Below are 22,446 nucleotides of genomic sequence, written 5' to 3'. Positions count from 1 at the left end.
ACAGATCTTTTTCTATGTGGATGGTACTATGGTAGCAGGGTTTTAGGTATTGAGGTTTTTGCATCAGGGTGTCAACAAGTTATGCATTCCTGGGAGAGATGTTGGTATGGGAGTGAAGACAGAGGCAGAGAAGTGTGGGTTGTTGGTGGGGCAGATAAAGGGATGAGGAAGATGGCGGTCAAAATGTTTCATTGATACATTAGACCGAATTAGGTGTTATACCTGCATTAATGATGACTGGCTCTTTGATGCTAATTTGTTGCAGGCTGTGTCAGTGGCTTGGTGAAGGAACTTGTTAAAGATTTACAGGCCTTCTTTTGTGAAATTGGCAGCTAGAAATGGGCGGCAGCTCACTCTTGGGAAGCAGTTGTGGTAGTCTGAAATTCCCGTACAGGTGAAATGGTGGGGGCCAGCTGCCTCCAACTTTGGCAGGGAATAGAGTCCTGCTGTTTTGGTGATTGACTTAGGAGAGACTCATCCTATTCAGTTGCAGTACACTGTATTACTTATTTATTCCATGGATGGTTTACAGTTCCTATAAATAGAAAGGGATAGTAATAGCCAAAGAATAGGCTGTAGAGAGTAGGGGATGTCTCCAAGGTCAAATTGAGTGTGTAGAGTGAGGAGAGGATACTCCTTGTTGTGATATTTGGTGCCCTCACACACCCTTGCGGATGTTTAGCATCATCATTGGGCACAATTGCTCCTCGTGGGGGTGGCGCTGCAGTCCCTCACGGGCCCTTGGTTAGGGGCTCTCTGTTGGAGTTCTTTTAGGAGTTGCCGCATTTGTGAGTGTGGGTGTGTGGGTAGGGGTGTGCTAGTGAGTGCAGGTAATAAAATTGAGACAGGGTCCAAAAATAATTTAATTGGGAGGTCCCTGGTTCAAATTAAAATCTTGGCGGGGATGGAGATGCACGGTAGTGCTATAATGAGAGGGGAAACTTAACCAAATAATGTCCCACTTCTCTCAACCCGTGTAGTGTAATAACAAAAGTGCTGTAAGAAGGTTAGGTCAACATGTTTCGCGCTTTTTGATGGTCCCTATTGGATCCAGGAGCGCTTCGTCAGGACCAAGAGAAGGAAATATCAAGGACGGGTTCGGGAAGAGACAGCCCGTAATCCCATCCGTTACCTAGGTCTGGTACGCTTGACAATTCGTGTTCAGAATCCGTTTTTATACGAAATTCATATTCACAGCCCCCTCCGGTTCGGTGGTGGGCTCCGTCAGCGTAAGCCGCGTTGTAAGGATAGTTTAGTCGCCTTACGTAGCAGGGAGACCTACCCGTGTGGTCCGGTACGCTTGACGAATTGTCAAGCGTACCAGACCTAGGTAACGGATGGGATTACGGGCTGTCTCTTCCCGAACCCGTCCTTGATATTTCCTTCTCTTGGTTCTGACGAAGCGCTCCTGGATCCAATAGGGACCATCAAAAAGCGCGAAACATGTTGACCTAACCTTCTTACAGCACTTTTGTTATTACACTACACGGGTTGAGAGAAGTGGGACATTATTTGGTTAAGTTTCCCCTCTCATTATAGCACTACCGTGCATCTCCATCCCCGCCAAGATTTTAATTTGAACCAGGGACCTCCCAATTAAATTATTTTTGAACCCTGTCTCAATTTTATTACCTGCACTCACTAGCACACCCCTACCCACACACCCACACTCACAAATGCGGCAACTCCTAAAAGAACTCCAACAGAGAGCCCCTAACCAAGGGCCCATGAGGGACTGCAGCGCCACCCCCACGAGGAGCAATTGTGCCCAATGATGATGCTAAACATCCGCAAGGGTGTGTGAGGGCACCAAATATCACAACAAGGAGTATCCTCTCCTCACTCTACACACTCACTTTGACCTTGGAGACATCCCCTACTCTCTACAGCCTATACTTTGGCTATTACTATCCCTTTCTATTTATAGGAACTGTAAACCATCCATGGAATAAATATATGACCTTTAGGTGCATTGGTTCAGGACCTTTTTAAATTCGCTCCTAGTCCCCTCTCTCATTGATTTGTTGTACACTGTATTACTACAGGTGGTGAAAAGGGACATGAGGGAGGTGACGAGGTTGTGGAAGGTAAGATGGTTATTTGGACGAAGCTGTTTTTACGGAGGGCGTGGCATGTGGCTATGAAGCCTCTCACCATTGACAAGGCCTGATGCAATGTGAATAGACAGCTGATTAATTTTTACAGCAAAGAAGACCTTAAAAGGATTAGGCATTGCAAGATCGATTTGAGGGAGTACCATTGTTTTTAAGGAGGCTAGAATTCATCTCACTTTCATGAGGATGGAGCCTTATATGGAGTTAAAGAAAAACAATCTAAGGGGAGAGGAGTTGGCCTAATGGCTAGGGCGGTCGACCTTGAATCTGGGGCAGTGGGTTCAAGTCTCAGCAATGACGCTGAACATCCTGTGATTCTGGGCAACTCACTTAATCTCCCGGTGGCTATATAAAACTCTGTAAAAAAATAAAGGCTGCCTATATCGTTAGGGGATGGGCTTCGTTGTTAAAATGGTAGGAACTTAGGTTTTGTTAAGGGGGGACGGAAAAACTCCTATGAAGATGCTTTTTTTCTGTTCGTTTTTTGAATATCAAATATACCAGCTTGAGGGGTACTAGGGCTAGGAAGAGAGGAGCTTAATGGCTTGCCGAAAGAATTATTTGATGGCTTGCGGATGGAAGGATTCAAAAGCGGTATGCAAAGAGACTTGTAAAAGAGTACCGGCAGGGAGTTGGGACAGCAATTGACGTGGGGGAAGTTGTGTTTTGGGAGTTGGGGACAGAAGGTTCAGGATAGGATAGGTTAAGCTAAATGTTAAGGGTTTATTTAAGGTTGTGTTAGTATATTTTTGTTTTCAATAATGATGTTTTCAGCCTGTGAGGCTGTGACTAGGGTTTCTGGTACATTGTGATGGACACTTCTCAATAAAGCAGCCTAATCTACATACAGCTGCTGTTTTTACTGGGTTTGCGCCATCTCACCCAAAGATGTCACTTCTTGACTGCCCATCAGTCCACGGCGCATCTCTCCGGCACTCCTCTCGCACTAAGGATCTCAGGGATGAGGGAGGGGTCTGCCTACCTCATGGGCCTATTTAAATTTCCACTATAGTGTTCTTTGAACCACACCATCTATCTCTTCCAAACACTCCTTTAATGCGGAAAACATCATTAGTAACCAAGACTCCACTAAAATTCACCCTTATGGGTGCCTTGGCAGATATTCGATAATATAAAACGTCAGACTTCTTACCTAGTGTGTAGTATGCCTTTGAATGTTGGCAGAGGTCCAACGGAATCTGCAACAGAACAAACACCTTATTAGTTACCCTCAAATGTTAAATTCCAAAATAAATGTGTCAATAAAATATGATAAGGTATTTGTTCAATGCCCTTTTCTGCACAGGAAGTTTTCATTTTGACATTGAATCAAGTTGCTCTTAGTCAGCTATTGAATAGGGAGATTTTCCTCAAGGGGTTTGGAATGAAGCCAGGAAGAGATGATGCGCAAAGGGCATGGGGCAAAATATTTTTATGATGAGAAAGGCTAATGGGATTAAGACATAACAATTTAAAAGTCAGGCTTGCTGCTCTAGAGATCTGTAGCAGTCTAAGGGGACCACAAAGTAATGAATATTGACAAGCATCCCATAAGAAGAAAGATGCTGATGAGGCGGGATAGGTTCAATGTAAGCTGCACTTGAGCATAGGCAACCACAGATCTTGCTTTCAGGCTCTGACCTCTAGTCGCTCATTCACACCACTTCTTTTAAGTGTGCGAGTGAGACCTCGGTTCAAGGACACGCTTTCTGCTGTGGCCAGGAGAGTACTTGAGGTATAAGTCACTGCATAACCAAGCCGTAAATGCTGCGCTGCGTGAGAAGGGGAGAGCAGGAAAGTGCCATATTTACTGAAATAAGGCACCCTCTTTCCCTCTCCCTAGCGCCGGCGTTGAAATCAGCTGCTGTGCGTCACAGAGACACCTTTGCGCCATGATGCAAGTGTCTCTCTGTGAGTCTAGCATAGGTTTTGTACTGAAAGGGCACCCTTCCAGTTCAAAATACCATGCATAGACTGACTTGAACCCTTTTCCGGCTTTGTATGTGTGCTGTAAAGTGCAGCACACATATAAAGTCGGATTGAAGGAGAAATTAGAGCATTTCTCCTTCCCTGTGTCTACTTTCAATGGGCGCAGTTTTCTGATGCTACACCCTGTGTGCTTTGTTTAGTAAATTGGGTTTAGCGTCAGAAACCTTAGGTGGTTACATGGGGATGCCAATGATCTGCCCACGGTATGCCCCTATGGAGCAAAGTACTGCAAAGCAACGCTATCCACTGCTTTTCATTACTTTCACATTATTTGTAGCGCTAAACAAGTTTAGCACAGGAAAGTAAATCTGGAAAAAAAGATTTTGTGCTAATTTTTGTCACTTTTTTGACTCAAACATAGTGTAAAATCTTTGTTAATCTCCACATGAAATAAATGTAATTTTGTTTCAAATCTGTAAAACCTATGTGCATTTTGCAAAAAAAATAAAAAATCATGTACTCCTACTTTCACAGAGGGTCCCAGTACCACTGCACCTGCTGCACTAATCATAGCTGTTTCCCTTTTTAGCACATTTCCACCAGCTAAAAAAGGATGGCTGTTGTGTCCTATCTGAAACCTACAGTTCACAAACAACTTCTGACACTTTTTAGAAGACCACATCCTTTCAAGAATAATCAGAGACAAATGGCCTGGTATGTCCCATTCACCTACTGTTCCCCTGTGTTGTGATCCCAATAAGGAAAAGCTGGAAAAAGTAGCAACACTGGTCTATACTTTTGCCTAAATGCTGGTGTGCTTTGGCCATCAGGGTCCATAGAGGACATCCCAACTACTCACTGTCAGGTGGTTTCTATTGGCAACCTATGTGGCAACACACTATGCACCTGCCCAGAAGATTCTGTGAAAGTGGTACAACTCATTCATCCATGCTTAGTTGCTTCTGTGAATATTTATAGTTTCCCTAGCTTTGCATGGACTCCAGCCATGTAGGCGATGGCCTTTGTAGAGCGTTACTCTACTCTGTCGGGGTTCCTCATTTGCAATGTTGTTCCCCAGCAGTCTCTTTTATTTCTCAGAAACAACTTGCTTTTGTCAGAAAATGCTTCCCTATGACTTCTAGAATTCCTCTCTCAAGTTTCATTACTGTTCATCTCATGATAGAAAGGTTCAATGGGTTAAATGTAAGGGGAATGTGGTGATCTGCAGTTCATATGTTCAATTCTCAGCTAGGCCTATATATGTAAATTAAGAACCATGATCTTTTGTCATTGGTAACACCTTCAGTGCTTCGTGATACTACTGAAATATATCGAGAGATATCATTACTGGAAGGATAGAAGCATTATGGGCACAATTGACACAAGATGGTTGGCAGGTTGGTCACTCACTGCTGAGGTCCTTCATTCTTTAGAGCCATCCCTGGAGTTTCCTTGCCCCCTGCTGTTATCCAACACTCCTGGGCCCACTCATAGGTGGATAGCCTACATTTTCACCTGTGCTTCTGTTCCTTCTACAAATGACCATTGATTGAAGCTCTGGATGGCAGCCATTTGGTGATTTTGGATGTTGGCAGAGTAGGAGTCAGCATGTGCCAGTTCCCAAACACTATATTCTGCCTATGACGTGTCTGTTTACTACCTCTCTGTGTGCCGCTCCATGCTGCACCTTCCCCCAGTGTCTCCCCTGCACCTTTACTTCTTCTTCCACTTTAGTGCTTTGCAACTGCCATTGTACCTTTTTAATTCCGGTGAGGTTTAGGGGGACTCTGGTGCTGTGTGCTTTTCCACTGATGGGAGGTGAAACCTGGGCAGCAGTGAGGAGGAGGGTGAGAGGCTACTCAAGAATCTTAAAGGTGGAGACCAGCCACGCTGCACCCCATGCGCAATTGTGATCCATTTCATGACTACCATTTGTTGTTTTTCTTGCACCTCAGATCTGGGCTATTCCCTTAGATTTTTTCATTTGCTAGGCAGTGTTCAAGAGTGTTTTATTTGTACTGTGCTGAATGGGGGATGATCATGAGGTAGTGTGGGTTTAGTGGTCAGGGACTGCTCTTACAAGTGTGACAGTTAGGGGTACTTGGACAGCATGTTGAGGGTTGTGATCTGGAATGGAGGTGGAGGTGGGTGAGGAATGGACACCACAGCCTGCCTCTGAAATTGGCACTAATTGTCCATGAAATTCGTTTGGCCTGCATGGCAGTGGGTCTACAGTATTGATGGCTTGGGTACGATCTTAGCAAGCTGATGGATCTTTTCTCTCCATATGCGAACATGTCCCTTCCTGATGGTTATCGAATGGCTGCGACTGGGATGCTTTGGGAAGGTCTGTGGAGGCCAGGGAACACCATGTAGATTCTCATATGAACTGATCTGGTGATGGGTGTTTAGACAAGATGCAAAGGGGAGAAAGTGATTAGGAGCGTGAGATTTGTTGGGATCGAGAGGTCAGGAGCATTAGAAACTGGGCTTGAGAGTCATGGGGCTGCTCTTTCTGTTCCTTCATGCTCGTTCTCTGGGCCATTCCCATACTGTTCACATTGGTAAGTGGTGGTGGGGGGCTATATGTCGGTTAAGCCAGTGTGGGTTCTGATGAATGGTGCATTTGTAGGATGAAAAAGGCGTTGTCTCATGGGGTCAAACATGGAGGATGTTGAGCTCTAAAGAGAGCAATTTGACTTAGGTGAGGCACGTCTGATGGTAAAGTGTTGGGCTCCAAGAGCCTGTATTGCAGTTGAGGCTGTGGGAGTAAGAGCTGTTCTATTGCCGGTATACTCAGGATGTTGGGTTGGAAATTGCATAATTGTAGGACCTTTTGCATTCTGAAGTTCAGCTCAGGAGTGTGTGTCTGATGCCAGCTCGAATGACACTCTGTCATGATTTCTGCCCTGCCCAGGAGGGGAACGAACGTACGGAGGACTGGTGGACTGTAACTTCCCACAATGGTTTCCTTCTCTCCCCTCAACAGGATGATTGGACGACTAATCCAAGCACCTCGCATGTAGTGGACTCCTATGTTATGCAGCACGGTCCCTTTAACTGGGATACCGCCTTTGATGACGCCGCTCCCTTGATGAACGTCATCTTGCCCGGATGAATAAGGGAAGAGAGAACGTGAAAGGAAAGGCAGGACAACCCCGGAAGATGCGGAAGTGAGCAGCTGGAGGATGCCGTTGGAGAGACGCGGGAGAAGGGGGGCTTGGGGGGGGAAGGCGACCGCAGGGAGTCCCCACCCCCGGGCAGTTTGGGAGGGGGCGTGTGGAGGGAGGGGTTTGCGGGCCCCGCGCGGTTTTTGAACTTGGGCTGGCTGGTAGGGAAAAGATAGCCCAAAGCCAGCCCAATTAGAGCCCAAATGTATCGAAACGTTGCCCAGGTATAAATACCTTGGGAGCCCGCCCCCGGCCACCATTTTAGGTTTGGTGACCTGGTGGCCGGGAGCGAGGATAGTGTCGTGTTTTTTGTAGAGGCCGGTCGAATGGATTTGGTCATCGGAGAGGGGGCGGGGCCGTCGCGGCCCCCGCGGCAGGCCTCGGCTGGAGTGGCGGCTGCGGTGGCAGCGTGTACGTCTCCGAAGCGGTCGCGATTGGCGGTGAGTGAGCGGGGACGCCCGCGCGTGCGGAGAGCGGTCCCTGCTCGGTATGGCCAGGCCGGTCGGGTAAATGTTTTGGGGGCGGCGGGCGTGGGTGATGCGGCGGGGATCGGGGTCGTTGTTGGTGGTGCGGCAGAGCGTTCCTTGTCTCCCCCAGTGGGGGGTGTTCAGCGCGGAGGCGGGCGCGGCAATAAGAGGCGCTCGGCGTCGGTGCCTGAGGTGGAATTAGGTAGCGCGAGGGCGGGGAGCGCCGTTGCGAGCGTGGGCGGATCGGCGGTGGTGGCGCAGGCGGCGGGGCGCGAGCAGGGGCCAGAGTTGTGGGGCGGGCCAGCGGGTTTTGATGGTGGGGATTCTTCGCTTGTTGCGGGGAGTGCGGGAGGGTTGGAGGCGGGTTTGGTGCGGTCCGGGATGCAGGGGGCGGACAGGAGGGGTGGTGTGAAGTATGCGGAGGCGGGTTTCGCCGCGGAGAGACCCAAGGGGTGTGGTGAGGCAGCGCCTAACAGCCCGTTGTTGTTTTCGCCGGGGTCTTCGTTGGCAGGTGTGGGGGGGAGCTCCTTGGGAGAAGGGGAATGGGCGCAGGTGGAGGGGTGGTGTCCGGCGCAGGATGTGAGGATGCAGGAGGTGTCAGAGTGGGGGAGTTCTGCTCGGTTGAGTGACCAGGGAGGGGAGGTTTGGCGTTCAGCGGGCGCAGAGTTGGTGGGGGGGGCGGGCAAAGGGGGAGTGGAAGGGGATGGGTGGTTTGGGGGGGATAGTGAAGCGTCTGGGAGAGGGTTTGAGGGCGAAGGCTTGGACATTTTTCCCTCCTGGGCCGAAGGTGTCCGGGGTTGTAGTGCGGAAGGTGCAGTGGGTGGGTCGGGCGTGCGGGGGCAGGGCGGGGTGGGGGGTGCCAAGGAGAGGTGGGTTTATGGGGCGAGCGGTCGTGCCAGGAGGAGGTCGGGTAGGTCGCTATCGTTGGGGGAGGAGTATGGCGCGGTCTCGGCGTCTGTTTTGGGGCAGGCTAGGTTGGAGTGGAGCGGGGACGAGGAGGAGATGGTGCCGTCGCAGCGCGGGGGGGTAGGGCGAGCGGGTGTGTATGGAGGGGCTATATTAGGCGCGGGTTTGTCGAGCGGTATCGGGTCGCGGGAGGTGGTTAGTTTCGTGGCTCCCGGCACATCAGTCCAAACTTTTTCTTTTCAGGATAGGTCAGGTAGCAGAGCAGCAGACTCGGTAGGGCGAGGTACGGCCCAATATCGCCGAGGAGAAGGGAGGATGAGGCCTTGCGCGGCACATTCCGTACCGGCGGGGGATCCCGTCGCGGCCAGCTCACGAAGGTCCGGCGCGGCCTCGCTGGCCCCAACGTCACGCCGGTCAAGGTGGACGGAATTTTCGGAAAGGATGGACAGTTGTGTTGGGCGGAGTAGAGGGGAGGACCGGCGTGTACAGTCGGCTCCCCCGCAGGATGGTTTTAAGGCCGCGGAGGCCGGCAGTGCTCATTCAGGGTCTGGTAAGGCCCGAGTAGTGGATTTTGCTCCTGAGGAGTTGTTGGGGGATGAGCCCATACTCCTGGATTATGATGAGGACAGCCCCGAGGAAGGGGAGATTCGGGGCTCCGAGGGGGGGGGAATTTCTCATGTTTCTCATAGTCTGTTGCAGGTTCCGGGTGTGGCACCCATCACACAGTCTTTGGTGGTGAAACCTACAGGAGAGCACGGCCCGTCAGCGAGGGCGCATCCTCCAAGGGATTCTTCGGCGAGGGGTATGAGGCGGTCGGAGTCGGTCCGCACACCCTCTTTAGAGCCAGGTGAGAGTGCAAAACCACGGGCCAAACCTATTATGGTGTCTGTGGGGTCTGGGGAGGATGGGGGTGGGGGTCTGTCGGAGGGGAGATTATATAGAGGCAAGTATGTGAAGGACACGGGAGTTGGCACGGGGACGGAGGGAGCTTTGTCGGGGGCCAAGGTGGAGAGTGGGTCACAAGCGGAGGCAGGCGATGGTAAGGAAAAGCCGCAGAGCAAGGAACTAAAGATCAAGAAGCTCCCTTACATGGGGGTGACTAAGCCCCTGGGTGCGCATTTAATGCTGGCGACGAAAGAGCGTATTTGGAAGGGGGAATATGTTGAAATTCTGAAACTGTTACACAGGGAGGTGAGGTCTAAGGAGGGTTCTAAGGAAGAGGAGTACGAGTTGGCCAAGCGCCCTAAAGTGCCGCTGACAATCGAGAATTGGACGGCGGCGTTCTTAATTTATGCTAGCGTTTACTGCGAAAAGTTTCCCGAGCGCTGCGTAGCCATATTTAAGTATATGGACGTTATTAGAAAGGCTCAAATCACTGGTACGGGTTATGCTTGGGCTCAGTATGACGAGGAATTTCGAGCCCGTATGGCTTGGGATGCTGAAGCTAAATGGGGTGAGTTGGATAATGACCTGTGGCAACATACCATGGGGGCCGCGCCAGGGGGTAAGACGATTTTTACGGCTAGTGGTCTGCCGTTAGTTTACCGGCCCTTTCAGGGGAAGCCCACCCGGGGTGGGGTGGGAGGCTCAGCAACATCACAATCTGGGGTCGGGGCCTGTTGGGACTTCAACAAGGGCCTGTGCACGCGAGAGTATTGTAAATACAAACATGAGTGTTCTAAGTGCGGCAAGCGGCATTCCCTTGTCAACTGCTGGGGAGTTAGGCCGTCAGGAGGGCAGCAAGCAGGTGCAGGGTTGTCTGGCAGCGCGCAGCAGTCACAGGGTGGGCGAGGGGGTAGGGGCGCACAAGGTCCTGGGCCGAAGGGCTCCTACACCAATTAAATTGGCTCGGCTTCAGGCTGCCTTGGATGGCTACGGGGACTTGGTGGCAAAGCGAACTCTTTTGGATGGTTTCAGGTGGGGTTTTCATTTGGGGTACCACGGGCCCCGGCAGAGAAGGTGGGCGGATAATTTGAAATCCGCAGCAGAGCACAAGCTGGTGGTGAGAGAAAAATTGCGTAAGGAAGTGCATGAGGGGAGGATGGCAGGCCCGTTTGGTGAATGGCCAGTTCCTAATTTGATCATTTCCCCTATTGGTGTGGTGCCCAAGAAGGAGGAGGGGCAGTTTCGGCTGATTCAGCATTTGTCATGGCCTGAAGGGTCGTCAGTCAATGATTTTATCGATGAAGACGCTGCTTCGGTGTCATACTCCTCAGTTGACGTTGCTATGTCACTGGTTGTGGCCGCGGGCGCGGCTGCAGGGATGGCAAAATGCGATATTAAGTCGGCTTTCCGGCTGCTCCCGGTTCATCCGGATGACTGGCCTTTGTTGGGCATACAATTTGAGGGTGAATGGTATGTGGATAAGGCGCTACCCATGGGTTGCTCGGTGTCATGTGCTCTTTTCGAGCTCTTCAGCACTTTTTTGCAGTGGTTTTTCACGCACCGCACTGGTCACAGCTGGGTCACACATTATCTGGATGATTTCTTTTTTGTGGGCTCTCCGGGCTCTTCGGAGTGCCGGCGTGCACTGGAGTCGTTTCAGGAGCTTATGGAGGAGTTGGGGGTGCCTTTAGCTCCGGAGAAAACAATGGGGCCGGATACTGTCATTTCATTCCTGGGCATTGAACTTGACTCAGTTGCCATGCAGGCTCGGCTGCCCGCGGATAAGAAATCTAAAATGTTGGTTTTGCTGGAAGAGATGTTGGCTCGACCGAAGGTGACGGTGATGGAAATACAGGTGTTGCTAGGCCATCTGAACTTTGCTTGTAGGGTGGTTCGGGCGGGGCGGACTTTCTGTCGGCGCCTGGGCCGGGCCTTAGCAGGCCGGCACTTGCCTCATCATCATGTGCGCCTGTCGGCTGGGGTGAAGGAGGATTTGCGGATGTGGTCCTTTTTCCTGCACTCATTTAACGGGGTGCCTTTGGCCAGGGACGAGGATGTACAGTGGGATGTGCAGCTGTTTTCAGATGCGGCGGGCAGCGAAGGTTTTGGCATCTACTGGCAGGGGCATTGGTGTGCAGAGCAGTGGCCTCAGGAGTGGAAGAATGGTGGGCGGAGCATTGCCTTTTTGGAACTCTTCCCACTTTTGGTGGCATTGACCATTTGGGGCAAAGAGCTGGAACACAAGAGGGTGCTTTTCCGTGTGGACAACATGGCGGTGGTGCAAATAGTCAATAGACAATCGGCCAGGGATGAGCAGATTCTGAAATTACTGAGGGTGTTTGTGCTGGGCTGTTTGCGCTATGACATTTCATTCAGGGCTTTGCACGTACCGGGCGTGGACAATGACATCGCGGATGCTTTGTCTCGTTCACAGTGGGAGAGATTCCATGGGCTGGCCAAAGAGGCGGACAGGACACCGACCCCGATGCCGGAGCACCTTTGGTCGGTCGGCAACGCAGGGTGTTTCAACTGGTGGTAGGTTCCTTGTCGGTTTCCACGCGTACGGCGTACACCTTGGCATGGAAGGAATTTTTGGCGTCAGGTGCTAGTAGGAGGGTAGAGCCGGGGCGCAGTTCGGAGGATGTGGTTCATTTTATCCTTGACCTCATTGAGAAGGGTCTGTCGCGGGTCACTATAGCAGGGAAGTTGGCTGGGGTTGCTTTCATGGGGAAGCTTTTTTGGGGATATGCCCCGTCTGCTGGGGAAATAGGTCGCAGGATGCTTGAAGGGTGGGCGAGAGAACGGGGCGGTACTGGGGTGTCCCGTTTGCCGATTTCCTGGCAGACGCTGGCTCGTTTGCTGGCTGTGTTGCCTGCAGTTTGCACTGACGATTTTGAAGTTGCATTGTTTTCTACCCTTATGGTTTTCATGTTTTTCGGGGCTTTCATGGTTTCGGAGCTCCTGGGGACCAAGTTGAAGCGGGGTATTTGTTGGCAGGATGTTTTCATGTCGGACACTGGCGTACACGTTTGGTTGGCCAGCTCCAAAACAGATCAGACGGGGGTTGGTAAAGGGGTTTGGTTGGAGGCAGGATCCCCTAGTTGCACATGTCCGCTGCGCTGGGCCAGGCAGTGGAGGTCGCTCTCGGGGGGGGAGGGGGGCCAGCTAGTTTTTCAACACGTAGACGGGGCGCGCGTCTCTGACTATCAGCTGCGCATGGTCCTGCGTAAGGGGTTGCAGCAGTTGGGGTTGGATGGCGCGCAGTTTGGGACACATTCTTTCAGGATTGGGGCAGCGACCGAGGCGCATAACCGGGGTTGGTCGCAGGGCGATATAATGCGCTTGGGGCGTTGGTCATCTTCCTGCTTTCACAAATATGTACGGGAGGATCCTCCTTCGGCGCCTGCGTCTACTGCTTTGGTGTGAGTCTCATATTTGTTTTTCATTTCAGGTTCGGTGGCCGGGCCACACACGAGGGAGTTGACGGTGTGGATTGTGGGGCATTCCTTCGTCAAGTGGGCGCACGTGCAGGCGTGCAAAAGTTATTTTGGGGAAAGTTTGGGTTTCAACGGCAGCCTTTTTCAATTGGTATGGAAGGGTAAGGGGGGGATGCTTTGGAGGGAGCTGATCCCCTGTCTGAATAAGGCCATGGTGAGGGGTCAATGCCCGGATATTCTCTTAATTCACTTGGGGGAGAATGATCTTTGTAGTGTCAAAGGGGTGGTATTGTTGCGAGCCATGAAAAGAGACTTGGCGTTGGTGAAAGAGCAGTGGTCGGGTTGTCATGTTCTCTGGACAGAATTGGTCCCGCGGAGGGTGTGGAGAGGGGCGTTGAAGCCCAGGGCGGTTGATAGGTCTCGGAGGAAAGTGAATTTGGAGATCTCCCGGTTTTGCCGAGATTTGGGCTTTGGGAGAGTCACTCATAAAGATATCCGCTTTGAGGCGGTAGAGTTTTTTCGGGGAGATGGGGTCCATTTGTCGAGGTTGGGCATGGATCTTTATTTGTTGGAGCTCAGGGAGGTCTTGTCTCGGTGCTTGAGGGGGCAGAATCAGGCTCGTTGTGTTTAAAGCCTTTTTTGTTGGGGGGCAGAAAGAGGGGAGGGTAGTTGCACCGCCCCCCTCTTTCTGGGTGGCGGGGGTTATGGTGATTTCTGGTCAGTTTTACCGGAAGTTGGTGGAGTGATTGGGGTTGAGTTGGGGTTATCGACAGGAAAAGGTTAGTTTGGTAAATTTAGTTCGGTTACACAGTTTGGGGGCCGATAGCTGAAAAGGGGCAGGCAGGGGAGTTTTGGTTAACAGAAGGTTTGGATTTAGAGATTGTTGGGGGGTTATACAGGAGTGTAATGTTTTATAATGTTTTATAATGCTTTTATATTGTTGTAATGTGGTAATGTACGGGCGGGGGCGGGCTCGAAGGTATTTAGGGGAGGGGGCGGGGGGCGGGGCTAGGCATGTTATATTTAGTGAGGCCTAGTTTTGGAAGGCGTTTCGGCCAAGGATTTTAATTTGTAATGTGCACCTGTTTCCAATAAAGCGGCCTTTTACACACAACGATCTTGTCAGTGGCCTGCTTCCCCCCCTCCACCCCTCCCTCCCAAGGGGGGCTTGGGGGGGGAAGGCGACCGCAGGGAGTCCCCACCCCCGGGCAGTTTGGGAGGGGGCGTGTGGAGGGAGGGGTTTGCGGGCCCCGCGCGGTTTTTGAACTTGGGCTGGCTGGTAGGGAAAAGATAGCCCAAAGCCAGCCCAATTAGAGCCCAAATGTATCGAAACGTTGCCCAGGTATAAATACCTTGGGAGCCCGCCCCCGGCCACCATTTTAGGTTTGGTGACCTGGTGGCCGGGAGCGAGGATAGTGTCGTGTTTTTTGTCCCCTCCCTCCCTCCCTCAAAAAACACGTTTTTTGGGTGTTTTTCCCTCCTTTTTTCGTTTTGGGTTTTGGGTTTTCAGTATACGTTTTTCCAGTTTTTTCCCCTTTTTTGCGAAATTTTTCAGGCGTTTTGTGGGAACAGATGTGCAAGGGGTTCTGCTATGTTTGTACTTTGTCGCTTGGAGCAGGTGCTGTGCGGGGGTTATGGTGATTTCTGGTCAGTTTTACCGGAAGTTGGTGGAGTGATTGGGGTTGAGTTGGGGTTATCGACAGGAAAAGGTTAGTTTGGTAAATTTAGTTCGGTTACACAGTTTGGGGGCCGATAGCTGAAAAGGGGCAGGCAGGGGAGTTTTGGTTAACAGAAGGTTTGGATTTAGAGATTGTTGGGGGGTTATACAGGAGTGTAATGTTTTATAATGTTTTATAATGCTTTTATATTGTTGTAATGTGGTAATGTACGGGCGGGGGCGGGCTCGAAGGTATTTAGGGGAGGGGGCGGGGGCGGGGCTAGGCATGTTATATTTAGTGAGGCCTAGTTTTGGAAGGCGTTTCGGCCAAGGATTTTAATTTGTAATGTGCACCTGTTTCCAATAAAGCGGCCTTTTACACACAACGATCTTGTCAGTGGCCTGCTTCCCCCCCTCCACCCCTCCCTCCCAAACCAGCCTAAGGACGACCTGCCTGGAGAATGACTCTGGAAGAACAGGAGACGATCGACAAGCCAGGAGGCCACGGTCCTGCAGGAGCGTGGCTCAGTCAGGTACGGGAAAGAGTTGCGGGGTGGGTCGGGAGGAGGGAGGAATCCGATGCGTAGGGCGTCTCTCTCTTTCTCTGCTACCTGCGCCTACCCGGTATCTGAGCACCAGCACTATCCCTAACACGTACGACACAAAAGGGTGTTCCCTCACTCCTTTGCCCTTTTGCATTATACGGTTGAGCAAGGCAGTGATCGCCTACTTTCTTTCTTTCCTTTTTTTAACTTTTTGCCTGAGAGCCCTGTACCAGGGTAGAAGACCGCAATCTGACACCCCGAAGAGTGAAGGTCCCAAAGCTCCCTGAAGAGAACAGCGGATAAGACGCATTATCCCCATATCAAGACAAAGACTCTGGCTTCCCATAAACGAAGAGTGTATAGAAAAATAAAACCCCGTTTAACCCTGCACAGTCTCGATCTCGATTGCTCAGAATGGTTACACACTCGCTTGTATACTCTGTGACATATTACAGAGGTTATTAAATCATCTCCTCAGACACTTAGTGCAAGGCTGGATCAGAGCAAGTGGGAGAGATTTCATGATGGGGTCGTTTGTATCTGAGGTAACAGTTGTGAGCCACAGTTAGAGAGACATGAAAGTTAGTATTTTCAAGCAAAAAGAGGGTGGGAGCACATTGCCTCACCCCAGCACTCAGTTCTCCCCAATGCATCATGGTAAATGCAGTGCATGATACCACTTACTTCAGTAACAGTCTTTAGTTTTTCATCCTTGTTGGTGCAGCCAGTGCTGTGATCTCTAGACACATGTTTCAGGATAGTTGTCCTTCTTCAGTAGAGAGCAATATATTCTTAAGGGGGTACTGGAAATGCTGCATTTTTTCTGTTCTCTACTACTTCTCTTTCTAGTGATGAAGGGTTACACCCAGAAACATATGTCTAGAGATAACAGCATTACCTGAACCAACTTTGGAGGAAAAGTACAGCAACTTTGAAGTAAGCATACTGCATTTACCAGAATGCAATTAGGTAAACTGTGCTGGGATGAGAGGGAGTGTGCTACCCCCCTTGTGTTAAAAATGCTCCCTTGATCCAATGAGTTGACAAGCTCACTGAATATGCACCTGTCTGCCTTTGGAGTGGTACTGTGACCTGTGAAGACTTGGGCAACATTTCAGCAACTGCAGGTGACTTTTCTCTGCTCTCAACTACTTCTGCTCTCTACCGATGAAGGGCTAAGCCCAGAAACACTTGTCTAAAGATCACAACCCTACTTTAATCAACTTTTGTGGAAAACTACAGCAACATTGTAATAAGTGCACTGCATTTACCAGAATGTAATGCGGTGAACTGTGCTGGGATGAGAGGCAGTGTGCTCCCTCCTCCCTGTTGTGAAATATAGTAGTAGAACTAATGAGGATGACCACCTTCCTCCAACACCAGTAACAGCAGTTGTCCTGTGCTGTCTTCCCATCCAGGGCCGGACTGGGAACGGAAACAGGCCCAGGAAATTACGTTGAACTGGCCCCTGGGGGTGGGAGGGTGCTGTTTAAACCCAGCACCCACCCTTCCGGCCCACCAGGAAAAAGCCTGGTGCCCGCTATGGCCAGTGTGGCCCTGTACCCATCCCATCTGTGGTGGGCTTCAGACGTCAATTGGGTCAGGGTTGGAACTGAAGAGTAAGGCTATGCCGTTTAGTTGTGGTGCAGATAAGTGGACAGCAGGATGAAATCAGGTGATAAGGTGGGACCAAAGAGGGGCTCTTGGGCTTAATGATGCTAATTCATGTCGGAAGGACTCCTGTGCGGTTGAGTTTCTTGGACCTTTATTTGGGAGCTACAGACTTCCTCTGATAGGATATGAGAGGGAAAGTCTTATTTACAGTGGAAACTACTACATTACCTATTTAGCAAAATGGAAGATGGAAGGTGGACCCTGAGAATCAAGGAGCCCTGGATAGGATATCTCAAATTACCTATGTCGCATTGACACTGCCTTGTAATTCTCATCTCAGTTTTGCAGTATTAGTTTACCCTGGGCTTTCTCTTTCATCACTGGGCTTTGTTCATCTGCATCCATCCAGTGGCCACTCACTGGTGGGCAATAGGAGGAATGCCTCACAGGGATCAGTTTGATCATAGGGCTACCCAGTCAAACTAATGCCTGCATTTATTTAGTGCATCAGTACTTATGAATTAGGTCACTGTTGTGCTGGTGGTCTACTGGAGAAGAGGGATCCTCAAGGGAATGCTCTGACCTGAGGTGTTTTTTTCATTTAGTTGGTTATGTAGAGATGTTGGTTGGGACAGGCATTGCTACTGGTGTGCACTTAGGTGGTCCTTGATCCTCAGGTTTCCCTTTACCCTGTGGAACCTTCCCTCCACCAACACAAGCCTTTTCTCTAGGCGTTGCAGGACGTTTTCCACTGCTGTGCACCCAGCTGTAATCTCTGTTGTCCTGTTGCTTCATTTGCCCAATGCCCAAGGATCTGTTGCCTCTTTTTCCCTACAATCCTTCTCCGTCTGGGCCTATGTACCAGTCAGAAAAAGGTAATAATATTCATTATTTACCATCAAATATCCATGCTAGACACCCTAAAAAGTGACCCATGCCCATCCCAACAGCACTGAAAAGACCTTCCTGAATTCTTCGAGGGCAACAATTCCAGAATCTATGAATGCTGTCCCACTTTCCCACTTTCATAGAAAGGCCCCATCCACCCTTTCCTAATATAGTTGTTCTTCACCTACTTCACACTATTGAAAACAGCAGAGAATCATCAGAACCATGCGACTAAATCAAAGTATCCAAACCTCCCATTGACTGTAACACTGCTATGGGCCACAAGCAATTATTTCCCTCATTAGCACCAGAAACAATTACCTGGATCAATGCCTCACTTCTCTCTGACACTGTCCCTTGCTGCACAATACAAGCCTTCATCCACCTCCTTCTGAAAAAACATCATCTGACACACAAATGCTGAACTACGGATCTATTGCCAACCTTATATTTCTCAGCAAAATCCGGTAGAAAGAGATGATTAGATAACTTCAAGTCTACATGGAACTGAACCACCTCCATGACAAAAAGTCAGGATTCTGCCCCTCAAAGGGCAGACGAACTCAACAACTAATATAAGAGAAGGAATTCTCTTATTAGATGGAACGAAGAAACGTCCTTTCTTCACCTTTACTTGTCTGCCACCTAAGACACTGTAGACCACTCAAGCCTGCTTGAGAGCTTGGAACTGTATACAGGAACTTTTGGGCACACACATTCATAAGTCCATTCATTTCTTGCCATTTGTAGCTAAAACGTTAGGTTCAGATCATCTATTTCTTGCGGAGTCTGTCAACGGTCATCACTCTCATGCCTCCTGGCTCTGCTTCCTAAACAGCACCAGGTGACCATCTAATTGTAGGTGGACAACAAACTAATTCACTTCTGATTAGACAATAGGCCACTATCATTTTCTAAATGGATCTCATGTTCCACTGGATGAAGGAAATCTTCCTATGTATAAATGGCACAATGCACAACTATTTTACTGGCCTTCAAACCCTAGAAAACCTATTGTGAACCTCAACAATAGAATCAATGGGGATTGTTTTCGATGCTGACTTTTCTTTCATTCCCAAGGTCAACACCATAGCATGGCCATCCAACCAGAGGTCTTTCTCCTTATACTCCTCTACACTTACATAATTTCTGACCTATCAAGAGCCTTGTATTTGTGTAATACTATCTACAGCAGCCTCCCAAAAAAATACTGCCCAACTTTAAAGACTTTAGAGCAAGTTAGATAAATGTTGCCTTAAACCTGGGTATGCCTTACTCATTGCATTGGCTCCCTGCTGATGTTAGGATTAGATGCAAAATATAGTTAATCTATAAAGCATACTGGAATAAAAGCCTAATATGTGTATAGAAACTTGCAAACAGCTACACATGTATTTAACTACATTGGCATGCCTGGAAGGTCACTAGACTTCAGAAAATGATTCCTGAGAAATGAAATGCCACAGTGATATATCAAGTCCATATTCCATGGAAAAAGGTGAATGAAGAATATTAAATATACAACATTTTGGATCAATAATTTAGAAAAACAAGGACTCAAATCCCCAAAGAGTAGTCATGAAAAAGGATAAAAGCAAACAATTACTAACTTCTGCAATAAATGACTTGGCACACAGACAATATAAGAACAATCTGCCTAAGTAGGCTCAATTCATACAGACACTTGGGAAGAAATTACGGAAATACCGGAGCCATTGCAAGCACAGGTTGAAAAACTTAGCATTGTGTAGAAAGCAACAGAGGAAAATGACATCAGGATTTTCTGGAGCATAGGTGCTTTGGCTACAGTTGCAAAGAGAACTTCTATGCCAATCACAGTATCAGATAATGCATGGATGGAATAGGTTGCTGATCTTTATGCTTCTAATAACACTGCTCTGGAAAGTATGGTCAGGGCCGGCTTTAGTGCTGGTGGCGCCCTGTGTGACAATGTTTGTTGGCGCCCCCCCAATGACCACCTCCACCACGGATTCTCTCACTAGCACCCTTTAACAGTGACCAAGTCTCCATAACCACACTCTCTCAGATGCATTGATAGTTATATAGCGCCACTCATACCATTGTAGTGTGTCCGAGCACTTTGCATCACACACACACATTACACGGAGACAATCAATCATACGTGTGTAAATAAGTGTATAGGAAATGTTACATAAGCAAAAGGACTAAAAGTGTAGGGGTCACATGTCATCCATACTGGTAGGCAGTATAGTTTAAGAGTGCTTGATGTGGAGAAGCACAAACTCAGAGTCGAAAAACAAACAGCATAGTTGGGAGTTTTCTTTAATAATAAGAATCGATTTCTAGACATATTAACCCTTTTTGCAACATTAATCAATGTTTTAATAATGTATACTTTGCAAAGTGTATGCAGTTCTAGGATGCAAGTTAATAGCTCGCTTTTCTATATTAGGACTTTAAGTTATAAATTGCAAGTAACAAAAAGATGTCTCTTTTGAAGGCAGTAACCTGCTGATCTGTTTACATCATACGCACTCTGTAATCTACTTGGTACACGTTCTTTGCAGCAGGCATATTAACCCTCTGCACTAACTTCACCGAAGTCAAAACCTCAACTTTCCAAAACACTGATCTCTCTCCAGGAAGATAATTAATCACACGAGTTATCTTGACACTAATGTGATGTCTGGTAATTGCCGGGGGGAAAGAAACGCTGCAGCAGGTGCTTCAAAAGCATAATAAACTTTCAAACACGGCGCCCCCAGAAAGCCAGCACCCGGTGCGGTGGCACTGGTCGCACCGCCCTAAAGCCGGCCCTGAGTATGGTAGCATCAAAAGTGACTGATTGATCAGATTTGCCTATTCCTCTTGCACCTACAGACAATCAAACAGCTAAGTACATATCTAAATTGAGCTCATCGGGTGCCATAGTCTCCGATTAGGTAATGGAATCCGTAATGCAAAGTCCATAATGTATTGGAAGAATTTTTGGCACCAGTGTTTGTGGATTTCGGCTCCTCTAGCCCTGGTCCCAGTAGCTGGAAGACAGCACAATTATGCCTATAGGTAAAAAAGACCCATGTAATCTTCCCCAGATAAAGATGTCATGCTGTGTTCCAGGAGCCTATTGAAATATCTGTAGAAGTGGGAGGAGTAAAAGAAATTATAATAATCGAGCAATCAGGATTCAAGTCAAATTCTTCGGTGATATATAATAAAGATTTAATCAATGGCATTCCTGATAAATATGTTAAGACCAAGCACCAGTCTTTACTACATTTTTCAACAGTTTTGACCCCCCAAAGACAGCCCTACAATCTGGCATACATTGGACGCTCTTGATATTCCTAATTCTTAATGGTCTATAGATATTATTCATTGCCCTCCACAAATCAACTTGTTAGATACTGATGTTTGCACATTGATAGGTCTAAAGCAAGGATGTTTCCTGGCCCCAGTGGCATTCACCTCATATTCACATATTTGTCACACAACCCACCCATCTTTAAGAGTCATCATCCACACACTGTAATGTATGTGTCAATTTAACATCAATCGGGGTCCAGCATTCCGAAAATAAACTACTTAGCTATGCTATCCAGCCAACTTAAGTAATAAAATAGCTAAAAGTAAAATCCAAGATTTCAAAATGAGGTCTGAAAGCCTTTCTTTAATTGGCTGCTGGAGTATTAAAATTGGAGAAAGTAAAATTATATGTGTGTCCTCACACATAATTTAAACAACACTCACATGCATATAAAAAAGCAGTCATTCAAATGTATGGCTCATGGAGGAGGATACATTCCCTTTATAAATCATGGGATCGTATGCACTATCTCTATTTGCTGGATATGTATGAGATAAAAGTCTCTCCTACTCCATTTTACTCAGTAGAACATCCAACATATGTCTCCTTTATGGACAAGATGATTAGAAAACTTCTAATCAGCTTTTGTTCTTTGAAGCATTTTATGGCAACTCACGCATCTACTATCCGGACTATCATATATAAGGTGCATTGCAGTTAACAATAGATGGATATGTTCAATTACAGATCTTGTATGTAGCTCCCTGAGAGAGCTTCTAAAAATAGAATTAAATGAGACAACTGGCTCAAAAGGACTACTGTATACTAATGTAAATGCAGTACTTAGAGTTTTTTCTCTCACGAAAAATGATGTACCAGCAAGGACTTCTGTAAACCAAAGGAAATGTGTTCTGAAAGATTACGTTTGGAATATGTCACACTTAATATGTAGAACACTGTTCCGAACTACAATCTAACGTGCTACTAAGAGATGCAGAACCTTTTTGGAAACCACAACATCTTGGTATGGCGTAGGAACATAAGGTGAGAAGATTTATCTTCCTTATGAGAATGGATGGTTTACTTTTGATAAGCAAACATTGAGCCTGGGAGGTACTCTCCACCAAAGACCAGATCTGCCTGCTGGGTGCACTCCAACAACAGCAATCCAAGACTTGAAGCATGTGCTCTTTCTCTGTCCTGCACTGGCACTGATTTGAAGGAAACTACTGCCTGCCACTTCTAAGAAGAAGACATATAGGTGCCGATTCGGATCCTGGAAAAACCGGGTACGAACCGTCGGTCGTAGCGTATTCTCCGTTCGACTCGTACCCAGTCAAAAAACATTACAAAAATGCACTGACGATTCGTATGGAAACACTATTTCCGTACGAATCGTACAAAACCCCGACCGACGAAAATATACATACAAATGTGAAGTGCCGATGTAACGTCGGGACGCATCCAGGCTGCGTTTCACGAACCAGGAAGTACGATCCGTACCGACGTCACCCCGCACGGATTATATTTTCCGACTGCCAAAAA

General features: G+C 48.3%; 1 protein-coding gene across 2 annotated transcripts in view; it reads right to left on the bottom strand.

Annotated features, from left to right (window-relative positions):
* CDH20 (cadherin 20) overlaps positions 1–22,446 on the bottom strand; it is a 1,519,872-nt gene that overhangs the window by 903,431 nt on the left and 593,995 nt on the right. For both annotated transcript variants that reach the window (XM_085606877.1, XM_085606876.1), the window contains exon 3: positions 3,268–3,313. The gene's annotated coding sequence lies outside the window, so the exon portion shown is untranslated. The remainder of the gene's footprint in view (positions 1–3,267; positions 3,314–22,446) is intronic.

The sequence above is a fragment of the Triturus cristatus genome, chromosome 5_2 (genome assembly GCF_964204655.1).
Source record: "Triturus cristatus chromosome 5_2, aTriCri1.1, whole genome shotgun sequence".
NCBI lineage: Eukaryota > Metazoa > Chordata > Amphibia > Caudata > Salamandridae > Triturus > Triturus cristatus.
The sequence above is the reverse complement of the archived record's forward strand: the minus strand, read 5'-3'. Positions and strand labels throughout refer to the sequence as shown.